The sequence below is a fragment of the Bombus fervidus genome, unplaced genomic scaffold (genome assembly GCF_041682495.2).
Source record: "Bombus fervidus isolate BK054 unplaced genomic scaffold, iyBomFerv1 scaffold0057, whole genome shotgun sequence".
Taxonomy (NCBI): Eukaryota; Metazoa; Arthropoda; class Insecta; order Hymenoptera; family Apidae; genus Bombus; species Bombus fervidus.
In genome coordinates, this window is record NW_027212620.1 from 7,501 (window position 1) to 20,000 (window position 12,500).

General features: G+C 44.6%; 3 non-coding genes across 3 annotated transcripts in view; all 3 read left to right on the forward strand.

Annotated features, from left to right (window-relative positions):
* The first annotated feature begins 4,767 nt into the window (after window positions 1-4,767).
* On the forward strand, window positions 4,768-6,691 carry LOC139997327 (small subunit ribosomal RNA). Its single transcript, XR_011802728.1, has one exon. It is a non-coding gene; the product is annotated as a small subunit ribosomal RNA (ribosomal RNA).
* Window positions 6,692-9,524: 2,833 nt separating this feature from the next.
* On the forward strand, window positions 9,525-9,679 carry LOC139997320 (5.8S ribosomal RNA). The gene has a single exon (XR_011802721.1). It is a non-coding gene; the product is annotated as a 5.8S ribosomal RNA (ribosomal RNA).
* Window positions 9,680-11,809: 2,130 nt separating this feature from the next.
* LOC139997322 (large subunit ribosomal RNA) overlaps window positions 11,810-12,500 on the forward strand; it is a 4,174-nt gene continuing 3,483 nt past the window's right edge. Inside the window, exon 1 of the ribosomal RNA XR_011802723.1 lies at window positions 11,810-12,500. This exon is cut by the window's right edge and continues 3,483 nt beyond it. This is a non-coding gene — a ribosomal RNA (large subunit ribosomal RNA).

A 12,500-nucleotide genomic window follows, 5' to 3' on the forward strand; every position in this document is an offset into this window, starting at 1 on the left:
GGACTTAGAAAATTTCGGACCGAAAAGTTTTTTCGAGTTATTTCGTTAAAAAGCGTTACGAGGTATGAATATTTTTATAGAAATCGTTATGGTTCGACGAATTCTAGTCGAACGTAACGATTTCGTTTTATTTTTTTAAAAAATTGCCCCCTCCGGACCGACATGACCGGGCGGTTGGCACTTCGTCGATCCCCCGGCCGGGACGTAGGGACTTAGAAAAATTCCGGACCGAAAAGTTATTTCGAGTTATCTCGCTTAAAAGCGTTATGATGCGTATATATTTTTACATAAATAGCAATATTACGTATTTCTACGTCGGGATTAAGCGTTTATTTCGTCCCGACAACGTTAAAAAAAAATTTTTAATCGAACCGTTTTTTCGAATTTTTTCGCTTAAAAGCGTTATAAGGTGCGAATATTCTTGCATAAATCGCTTTAAAATGACGTTTTACATCGGGATTAAGCGTTTATTTCGTCCCCGAAAGGTGCCGTAAAAAATTTACGATCGCGCCCGAGACGTTGGAACTTAGTCGCATTCTCGAGCGGTACGTTGGGACTTAGAAAAATTTCGGACCGAAACGTTATTTCGAGTTATTTCGCTTAAAAGCGTTACGAGGTATGAATATTTTTATAGAAATCGTTATGGTTCGACGAATTCTAGTCGAACGTAACGATTTCGTTTTATTTTTTTAAAAAATTGCCCCCTCCGGACCGACATGACCGGGAGGTTGGCACTTCGTCGATCCCCGGCCGGTACGTAGGGACTTAGAAAAATTTCGGACCGAAAAGTTATTTCGAGTTATCTCGCTTAAAAGCGTTACGAGGTATGAATATTTTTATATAAATGGGAATATTATGTATTTCTACGTCGGGATTAAGCGTTTATTTCGTCCGAGAACTTTAAAAAAAATTTTTTAATCGAACCGTTTTTTCGAATTTTTTCGCTTAAAAGCGTTACAAGGTGCTAATATTTGTGCATAAATCGCTTTAAAATGACGTTTTACATCGGGATTAAGCGTTTATTTCGTCGCTGGAAAGTTATATAAAAAAAGTACGATCGCGCCCGGGACGTTGGAACTTAGTCGCATTCTCGAGCGGTACGTAGGGACTTAGAAAAATTCGGACCGAAAAGTTTTTTCGAGTTATTTCGTTAAAAAGCGTTATGAGGTACGAATATTTTTATATAAATGGGAATGTTATTAAGTTTTACGTCGGGATTAAACGTTTATTTGGTCCCGAAAACGTTAAAAAAAAATAGTGGACCGACGCGACTCGGCCCGTCGGACTTTGTCATACTCTCCACCGGTACGTAGGGACTTAGAAAAATTTTCGACCGAAAAGTTTTTTTCGAGTTATTTCGCTTAAAAGTGTTATAAGGTATGAATATTTTTATATAAATCGCTATATTATTATATTTTACGTCGGGATTAAACGTTTATTTGGTCCCCGAAAACGTTAAAGAAAAATAGTGGACCGACGCGACTCGGCCCGTCGGACTTGGTCATACTCTCCACCGGTACGTAGGGACTTAGAAAAATTTTCGACCGAAAAGTTTTTTCGAGTTATTTCGCTTAAAAGTGTTATAAGGTATGAATATTTTTATATAAATCGCTATATTATTATATTTTACGTCGGGATTAAACGTTTATTTGGTCCCGAAAACGTTAAAAAAAAATAGTGGACCGACGCGACTCGGCCCGTCGGACTTGGTCATACTCTCCACCGGTACGTAGGGACTTAGAAAAATTTTCGACCGAAAAGTTTTTTCGAGTTATTTCGCTTAAAAGTGTTATAAGGTATGAATATTTTTATATAAATCGCTATATTATTATATTTTACGTCGGGATTAAACGTTTATTTGGTCCCGAAAACGTTAAAAAAAAATAGTGGACCGACGCGACTCGGCCCGTCGGACTTGGTCATACTCTCCACCGGTACGTAGGGACTTAGAAAAATTTTCGACCGAAAAGTTTTTTCGAGTTATTTCGTTAAAAAGCGTTATAAGGTACGAATATTTTTATATAAATCGCTATATTATTATATTTTACGTCGGGATTAAACGTTTATTTGGTCCCGAAAACGTTAAAGAAAAATAGTGGACCGACGCGACTCGGCCCGTCGGACTTGGTCATACTCTCCACCGGTACGTAGGGACTTAGAAAAATTTTCGACCGAAAAGTTTTTTCGAGTTATTTCGTTAAAAAGCGTTATAAGGTACGAATATTTTTATATAAATCGCTATATTATTATATTTTACGTCGGGATTAAACGTTTATTTGGTCCCGAAAACGTTAAAAAAAAATAGTGGACCGACGCGACTCGGCCCGTCGGACTTGGTCATACTCTCCACCGGTACGTAGGGACTTAGAAAAATTTTCGACCGAAAAGTTTTTTCGAGTTATTTCGTTAAAAAGCGTTATGAGGTATTAATATTTTTATATAAATCGTTGTATTATTATATTTTACGTCGGGATTAAACGTTTATTTGGTCCCGAAAACGTTAAAAAAAAATTTTTTATTCGAAAGGTTTTTTTGAATTATTTCGCTTAAAAGCGTTATAAGGTGCGAATATTCTTGCATAAATCGCTTTAAAATGACGTTTTACATCGGGATTAAGCATTTATTTCGTCGCTGAAAAGTTATATAAAAAAAGTATGATCGCGCCCGGGACGTTGGAACTTAGTCGCATTCTCGAGCGGTACGTAGGGACTTAGAAAAATTTCGGACCGAAAAGTTTTTTCGAGTTATTTCGTTAAAAAGCGTTATGAGGTATGAATATTTTTATATAAATCGCTATATTATTGTATTTTACGTCGGGATTAAACGTTTATTTCGTCCGTGGAAGGTTAAAAAAAAACGGACGGATACGACCGGGCCTTTGGAACTTTGTCTCATTCTGGACCGGTACGTTGGGACTTAGAAAAATTTCGGCCGGCGGAAAAGTCCGAAATACTTATTTCGAGTTATTTCGTTAAAAAGCGTTATAAGGTATAAATATTTTTGCGGAAACGGTTATATCTCTATTAAATACAACTGGATTAAACGTTTTTTCGAATTTTTTAAAAAATTTGTGTTCGACGAACTGACACGACTGCGATATTTGTTTAATTATTTCGTTAATTAACGTTGCAAGGTATATATTTTTTTGCATATTTCTCGTTGTTTCAACGTGTTCTAATCGATTAAGAACGTGGTTTTTGTCCGTATTCGTTAAAAGAGGTGGTTTACTGATGCGATTTTGAAAAAAAAAAAAAAAATTAAATTTTTCGATAAAAACTCGTTTAAAATATTAAAATAAGCGGTGCGTTAAAATATCTCGACGATAGGACGTTTTATAAGGGTACTTTATAGGAACAAAGTGGTCGAGCGTTTCAGAGACTAAGTCCGACGGTACGTTGGGACTTAGAAAAATTTCGGCCGGCGGAAAAGTCCGAAAAGCTTATTTCGAGTTATTTCGTTAAAAAGCGTTATAAGGTATAAATATTTTTGCAGAAACGGTTATATCTCTATTAAATACAACTGGATTAAACGTTTTTTTCGAATTTTTTAAAAAATTAGTGTCCGTCGAACTGACACGACTGCGATATTTGTTTAATTTTTTCGTTAATTAACGTTGCAAGGTATATATTTTTTTGCATATTTCTCGTTGTTTTAACGTGTTCTAATCGATTAAGAACGTGGTTTTTGTCCGTATTCGTTAAAAGAGGTGGTTTACTGATGCGATTTTGAAAAAAAAAAAAAAATTAAATTTTTCGATAAAAACTCGTTTGAAATATTAAAATAAGCGGTGCGTTAAAATATCTCGACGATAGGATGTTTTCTAAGGGTAGTTTATTCGAAAAAAGTGGTCGAGCGTTTCAGAGACTAAGTCCGACGGTACGCTCTAACGGAGGTTTTACATGGTAAGCGCCCGGCCGCTGGCCCGGCCGGCGCCGACCGTCCGGCCGGCGCTTTGGTATCTATAAGAGACACGTCGAGTCGGACGGTCCGGACGGAACAGCGTCGAGCGCGTGGCTATTCTACGGCCTCGGTTGAGAATTCAGTCACCGCTCCTCGAGTCTTAGTGAACTTTTTTACTATTTCTCGACTGTTCCTTCGTTCTCGTATCGACTCTTTCTCTACACTGCTGCGCCGCGGGTCGCTGTCCTGGACGTAATGACCAAATAACGTGGCAAGGTTCCCCTTAGTCGGGAAGCTGGATCCTGTATGCTCGCACTAACTTTAAAAAAAGTTAGGGCAGTGTGCTTGTTACTAACTGAGTATCAATTCATGCTGGTTCGGCAGAGACCGTTCCAAAACTTATGTTATAGCGTACGCAGTACGTTTTAAACATACGAAAGGCTAATGGGGAGCGTACTACCTTTTAGGAAGTGCGTTCTTTCTGATTGGAGAATATCAAAAGAACGAACGAATATGTTTCTTACGAGGACGGTACGTTCAGCATGCAGTTTACGTGCTTTTTACCGCTAAGGCATATTCGTTCAACCAACAAACCATTCTTACAGAATGATCCTATGAACAGAATGATCTTAAAATATTCCACACAAACAATCAAACGAACGAAAGAAAGTAAAGAGAGAGTGGCGAAATGAGAGAGAGTAGTGGCGTTCGACGTTACAACGGGAATTAAAAGGGTGTCGTCGAACGTTCACTAAGAACGAAAAGTCTCGTCGTACGGTGTTACGGACCCACCTACGACACTCTGAGGCTATTTTAAAAAGAGAGTCTTTTGACTCTAATATATAATATATATATAAAATACAAAGTTCCCTGGTTGATCCTGCCAGTAGTCATATGCTTGTCTCAAAGATTAAGCCATGCATGTCTCAGTACATGCCGCATTAAGGTGAAACCGCGAATGGCTCATTAAATCAGTTATGGTTTCTTAGATCATACTTAAACTTACTTGGATAACTGTGGTAATTCTAGAGCTAATACATGCAAACAGATTCGTACCAGAGATGGTACGAATGCTTTTATTAGATCAAAACCAATCGGTGGCGGATGGCTCGTCCGTTCGTCCATCGTTTGTTTTGGTGACTCTGAATAACTTTGTGCTGATCGCATGGTCATCTAGCACCGGCGACGCATCTTTCAAATGTCTGCCTTATCAACTGTCGATGGTAGGTTCTGCGCCTACCATGGTTGTAACGGGTAACGGGGAATCAGGGTTCGATTCCGGAGAGGGAGCCTGAGAAACAGCTACCACATCCAAGGAAGGCAGCAGGCGCGCAAATTACCCACTCCCGGCACGGGGAGGTAGTGACGAAAAATAACGATACGGGACTCATCCGAGGCCCCGTAATCGGAATGAGTACACTTTAAATCCTTTAACGAGGACCAATTGGAGGGCAAGTCTGGTGCCAGCAGCCGCGGTAATTCCAGCTCCAATAGCGTATATTAAAGTTGTTGCGGTTAAAAAGCTCGTAGTTGAATCTGTGTGTCACAGTGTCGGTTCACCGCTCGCGGTGTTTAACTGGCATTATGTGGTACGTCCTATCGGTGGGCTTAGCTCCTCGCGGGGCGGTCCAACTAATATCCCATCGCGGTGCTCTTCACTGAGTGTCGAGGTGGGCCGATACGTTTACTTTGAACAAATTAGAGTGCTTAAAGCAGGCTACCTTCGCCTGAATACTGTGTGCATGGAATAATGGAATAGGACCTCGGTTCTATTTTGTTGGTTTTCGGAGCCCCGAGGTAATGATTAATAGGGACAGATGGGGGCATTCGTATTGCGACGTTAGAGGTGAAATTCTTGGATCGTCGCAAGACGGACAGAAGCGAAAGCATTTGCCAAAAATGTTTTCATTAATCAAGAACGAAAGTTAGAGGTTCGAAGGCGATCAGATACCGCCCTAGTTCTAACCATAAACGATGCCAGCCAGCGATCCGCCGAAGTTCCTCCGATGACTCGGCGGGCAGCTTCCGGGAAACCAAAGCTTTTGGGTTCCGGGGGAAGTATGGTTGCAAAGCTGAAACTTAAAGGAATTGACGGAAGGGCACCACCAGGAGTGGAGCCTGCGGCTTAATTTGACTCAACACGGGAAACCTCACCAGGCCCGGACACCGGAAGGATTGACAGATTGATAGCTCTTTCTTGATTCGGTGGGTGGTGGTGCATGGCCGTTCTTAGTTGGTGGAGCGATTTGTCTGGTTAATTCCGATAACGAACGAGACTCTAGCCTGCTAAATAGACGTAAATTATGGTATCTCGAAGGCCCCCGGCTTCGGTCGGCGGGTTTTTACTACCAACGTACAAACAAATCTTCTTAGAGGAACAGGCGGCTTCTAGCCGCACGAGATTGAGCAATAACAGGTCTGTGATGCCCTTAGATGTTCTGGGCCGCACGCGCGCTACACTGAAGGAATCAGCGTGTTTTCCCTGGCCGAAAGGCCCGGGTAACCCGCTGAACCTCCTTCGTGCTAGGGATTGGGGCTTGCAATTATTCCCCATGAACGAGGAATTCCCAGTAAGCGCGAGTCATAAGCTCGCGTTGATTACGTCCCTGCCCTTTGTACACACCGCCCGTCGCTACTACCGATTGAATGATTTAGTGAGGTCTTCGGACTGGTGCGCGGCCAATGTGATAAGCATTGCCGATGTTACCGGGAAGATGACCAAACTTGATCATTTAGAGGAAGTAAAAGTCGTAACAAGGTTTCCGTAGGTGAACCTGCGGAAGGATCATTAACGAAAAATACAAAAACACAAAGAATATATTTGACTTGAACACTGTATAATAAAATATATATAATATCGTCGGTAAGGAGCCGTACTCCTCCTATATCGACACAAAGTATATACGACGTATTAACAAGCTATATACTTTGACAAAAGCCAAATTTTTTACAATAAGGAGGTGGGAGACGCTCCAGTTACGAAACTATACGAAGAGTGTGGCACTCTCTCTCGATCATCGGGATGAAGAGATATACTTTTACACGAATAATTCGAGGCGCCTGCGTGAGGTCGTACACAGAAAGACCCGCCGTCTCCGAATAATATTATAACAAACGAAAAACTTAAAAATATTCTCGAGGCGCCTGCGTGAGGTCGTAAACAGAAAGACCCGCCGTCTCCGAATAATATAACACACGGAAAACTTAAAAAGATTCTCGAGGCGCTTGCGTGAGGTCGTACACAGAAAGACCCGCCGTCTCCGAATCCTATAACACGAAACCGCTACTATTAATAATAATAATAATAATAATAATAACGATATGTGAGGGAACTTGAGCTGAACACATATCGAAAAAACTAAAAGTTACAGTGGAAACCACGTGTAATGAGAAATGCGATCGAGGCGCCTGCGTGAGGTCGTACACAGAAAGACCCGCCGTCACGATCTCGTATTTCGTATTTGCATCGTGGAAATCCAACGAACGAACAATATAATATATAAACTAAAATCTCTAAAGTGCCTCGTGTCGGAGAGATCACTGCTCACACCTCTTCTATATTTCGTAGTTGCGTTGCGTAGGCCTCACCTCCTAGCAACGGGACATAAGGAAGACTGCTCTTTGGGATCGAACGAAGCGTCTATAACGAGTCGTCGACGAGAGCGAAAGAACGCGAATAGCGAGCCGCAGAAAAATAGGATACCGAATTATATATCTTCGAAGGTTCTCTTCGAAGATCCATGGATACCTATATCTGCGCGTCTCCAGCTATCTCGCGCGTCTCTCCAAACTCTCGTCGTTCCTCGAAACGTGCTTCCTACCCAAAGGGCGTTCGTTCTTCCTATGTCGTTTCGTTGTCGTTCGTTTCAACGGCGAACGATATACGATGTTCGACAAAACGAAACCACGTTGTACGTTCGTACTCGTGGATCGGGTAACCTAGAACGAAAACGCATTGCGTGGATGTTGGCCCGAAAAGATATATACCAGTGCGAGTGATGGTAAAGAGTATAACGATTCTTAACTAGACGAAGTTGGTTCGGAGGGGACCGCCGGCCGTCTCTCTATCCTCGCGAGTCTAATGCCTCGTTCCGTCGCTAGAGTTTTTCAAACTCTGCTTCTGGCTATCGGGAAGAATAGACCGCGCGCGAGGAAGAGGAACGACGACCGTGCGCGTCCCATCGATTTTTTTTATTTTTACCTGAACCACCGAAGTCGATTCAGAGGGGACCGCCGGCCGTCTCTCTATCCTCGTTGTCGTGAGTCATATGCCTCGTTCCGTCGCTAGAGTTTTTCAAACTCTGCTTCTGGCTATCGGGAAGAAACGACCGCGCGAGGAAGACGACGACGACGACCGTGCGCGTCCCATCGAATTTTTTTTTATTTTTACCTGATCGACGGAAGTTTCGTCCGGTTCGTCTCTTTTACCATCGTCTCGTCGACCCGTTCAGAGGGGACCGCCTGTCCATATCCTCGTTGTCGTGAGTCATATGCCTCGTTCCGTCGCTAGAGTTTTTCAAACTCTGCTTCTGGCTATCGGGAAGAAACGACCGCGCGAGGCCGATGGCTGCGAGTCCCATCGAATTTTTTTTAAACGCACGCACACACATACACCTGAACGGAGATGCGTTCCTTTTCGTCGCGATTTTTCGCGCTTTAGTCGTCGTTGTCGCCATCCGTTCGGAGGGGACCGCCGGCCGTCTCTCTATCCTCGTTGTCGAGAGTCTAATGCCTCGTTCCGTCGCTAGAGTTTTTCAAACTCTGCTTCTGGCTATCGGGAAGAAAAGACCGCGCGAGGAAGAGGAAGGACGACCGTGCGCGTCCCTTTCGAATTTTTTTTTATTTTTACCTGAGCGACCAAAGTGGATTCAGAGGGGACCGCCGGCCGTCTCTCTATCTTCGTTGTCGCGAGTCTAATGCCTCGTTCCGTCGCTAGAGTTTTTCAAACTCTGCTTCTGGCTATCGGGAAGAATAGACCGCGCGCGAGGAAGAGGAAGGACGACCGTGCGCGTCCCATCGATTTTTTTTATTTTTACCTGAACCACCGAAGTCGATTCAGAGGGGACCGCCGGCCGTGTCTGTATCCTCGTTGTCGAGAGTCTAATGCCTCGTTCCGTCGCTAGAGTTTTTCAAACTCTGCTTCTGGCTATCGGGAAGAAACGACCGCGCGAGGAAGACTACGACCGTGCGCGTCCCATCGATTTTTTTTTACCCGAACGATGGAGATGCATATCGGCTGTTTGCTTCGAATAACTGGACGAGAGGAACGAACATATATATATATCATGGGCTAGCCACCGTGCGCTTTCTTCGCGAGATCGTGTGCTGTACAGAGGATTCAGAATCGGGTGTTATATCCCCGTCGTTTCCTGACGAACGGAGCTTCGATCTCGTTGGTTGTTATATATTATAATGCACTTTACGCCCGGTCGGCGGGCTGCGTGTGTCGTCGCGCAGTCCGTCCGATTTCGTTTTCGAACGTATTTTCGTGTCGTCAATCATATGGCGACTTCCGCGCGTTCGATTCCCGTTGGTCGGACGTTTGTCGGATATCGGCTTCTTTCGAACCGAGAATAAGAGTACAAAAACCTGAGTACACAAACAAAAATCCATGCATAAACGATTACCCTGAACGGTGGATCACTTGGCTCGTGGGTCGATGAAGAACGCAGCTAATTGCGCGTCAACGTGTGAACTGCAGGACACATGAACATCGACATTTCGAACGCACATTGCGGTCCACGGATACAATTCCTGGACCACGCCTGGCTGAGGGTTGCTCACGTAAACCTAAGACTGCTTGCGTTGCGTATCGTTGCTCTCGGTCCGTATCTCTCTGTTCTTTCTTGCCTCGTCGACAGCCCGCCGTCGTTCGTTTTATCTTTAAACGAACGTTTCTGAGTCGGAGGACGAGCGCCAAGCAAAAGAATACGAATTAAAGAGCGGTCGAGGGCTCGTACGCGACGTACGAGCGATTGTTGGACGTTCGTCGGCGTTCGTCGCTGGATCGTGTGGAGACCGGCGTACGCATGCTCTCGATACAAATATATATGAAAAATCTATCGCGTTCACGGGAGACTCGCAAAACTACCTCCGTCTCTTCTCTGTCCCTTCTTGGCTTGACAACCCGCCGTCGTTCGTGTTTTACGAACGTTTCTGAGTCGGACGAAGCGCAAGAAGAAGGATACGAATTAAAAGAGCGCGGAGAGAACCGTCGTCGTCGACGCGGTTATCGAGATACACAGAGCGAGTTTTCTTCGTGGCCGATTTTTTTTTTCTTTTTGTATCAGCCTCTGCTACGTTTTGTTAGTCTTCGATAAGCACGAATGACCGCGCCCCCGACGTCGTCTTAAATGAATTTTTGGCGAGACTGAGAGAAAGCAAAAATATTTTTGAACAAAGTCAGTCGAGAGAGGAGAGAGAAAAGAGAACCAAGATATTAAAACCTAAACCTAAACTTGGTGGCGTAACGAAAAACTGTGTGCCTTAAAGAAACACAACCGTCTTTTCATCAAGATGTTTTTACTCGTACAGCCCCAGGGATCGAATACCCACTCCGTCTGTTCGTGCGGCAGAGATGTATTCTGCAGGCGCGAGACGACTGACGAGAAGACAACGAGGACCGTCGCATCGATGGGTCGTCGTTGCGTTTTTCATCCTCTGTGCTTTTTTCTGTTCTTCGCGAACCCAGAGAAAGCCGTAGATCCGGGAACGGACACACGAGATTTCTTCGAACGCTGATGACTTAGGGAGATGATCCCCAGCGTTGCGCGGAGATCGGAGAGTACGCGTACATGTATCGGGACGAATTTTTCCCCGTCGGTCGCGTATCTCTCTGCCCGCGCGCCTGGCCCAAAGCCACGTTCGTCGGAAATCAACGAAAAGTGTGTTACGATCTAGCGTGCGTCTACGATCGGCTATATTTAAGGGTGACGAAGAAGAGAAAAGCTCACGGTGTTGCGCAACGTTTCTGTACTCGATTTTAAGATGTGCATGTGAGTCCGTTACAAAGTTGTTCGGATCGTCGAAAATAGTCGTTTTCGTCGTCGTGCGAAAGAGAATAATCTCTGACATTGGCACGGAGAGATCGCGCAGAGGAAGAGAACGATCCTCTTTGGCGAGGCTCGAGAAAGACTAACGAAACTTGATTAGAGACGAGGTATACACGCGCCGTACGTACGACGTACGCGCGTGTGATTTTTTTTTGCTTTAAGGCGATTCGGCGCTCCGAGTATTAGAGAAAAAGAGATCGTTGGTCATCCCATGTCTCTTCGTCGTCTATCGCTGGACCGCGCATCCTAACGTATCGCCGGTCGTCCAGTCCCCGAGTAATAAATTCACCCCGTTGTGTACGTCTCGCGCTCGCTTTTCCACTTGCGTGAGTTCCCGTGCGTTTTCGTCGTTGGTACAGAGCAAAGAAACCGATATGTTATATACATGTCGCGTGTTCGATCTCTGTGCCAGCAATAACAGGCGAAAACAAGGAACCGCTGGAATCGTCGAGAAGAGAGAAACGGCTACGGGAGATATATTATACATAACACGTGTATATATATATATATATATTATACAAAGAGGACGGGCGTTAAAAACCGGAGATCGTTACGGGTGTCTTGCGTGAGTCTTAGCTCGAACATGATACGACGAACGAAGTTTAAAAGGCACTTTGGCGAGATGCATAAAACGTTTCTCGATCGAGATAGAATATAAGGTTCTCGATTCTATTCGAATTAATTTTTTTTTTTTATTTTTTTTTCTCTTTGAGGCGATTCTCGGAGAGAGAAATAAAAATAAAGACCCTCTGTCGCATTGTTATCAAACCGTCTTGCTTTTCTCGAATCGCGCCCACATGGCACGAAATTTTTTTTTCTTTGAAAAAAAAAATTGTCACCGTGTCGTGACGTTGAAGCGACCTCAGAGTAGGCGAGATCACCCGCTGAATTTAAGCATATTACTAAGCGGAGGAAAAGAAACTAACAAGGATTTCCTTAGTAGCGGCGAGCGAACAGGAATTAGCCCAGCACTGAATCCCGCGGTTCCGCCGTTGGGAAATGTAGTGTTCGGGAGGATCCGTTTATCCCGTGACGTCGAACCGCGTCCAAGTCCATCTTGAATGGGGCCATGTACCCACAGAGGGTGCCAGGCCCGTAGTGACCGGAACGCGTTTCGGGAGGATCTCTCCTTAGAGTCGGGTTGCTTGAGAGTGCAGCCCTAAGTTGGTGGTAAACTCCATCTAAGGCTAAATACAACCACGAGACCGATAGCGAACAAGTACCGTGAGGGAAAGTTGAAAAGAACTTTGAAGAGAGAGTTCAAGAGTACGTGAAACCGTTCAGGGGTAAACCTGAGAAACCCAAAAGATCGAATGGGGAGATTCATCGTCGACGGCGTCGGTGATCGTTGGTGAGCGATGCTCCGGGTGGGCCTTCGTGGTTCCATTGGCGAGGGCACGCCACCTTCGATTCGAACGCTCCGGCGTCGTAGTCGTGCACTTCTCCCCTAGTAGAACGTCGCGACCCGTTGTGTGTCGGTCTACGGCCCGAGCGGGTGACTGTCGCGTCGCTTCGGCGCACGCGGCAGACCCTCGGTCGCCCGGCCGA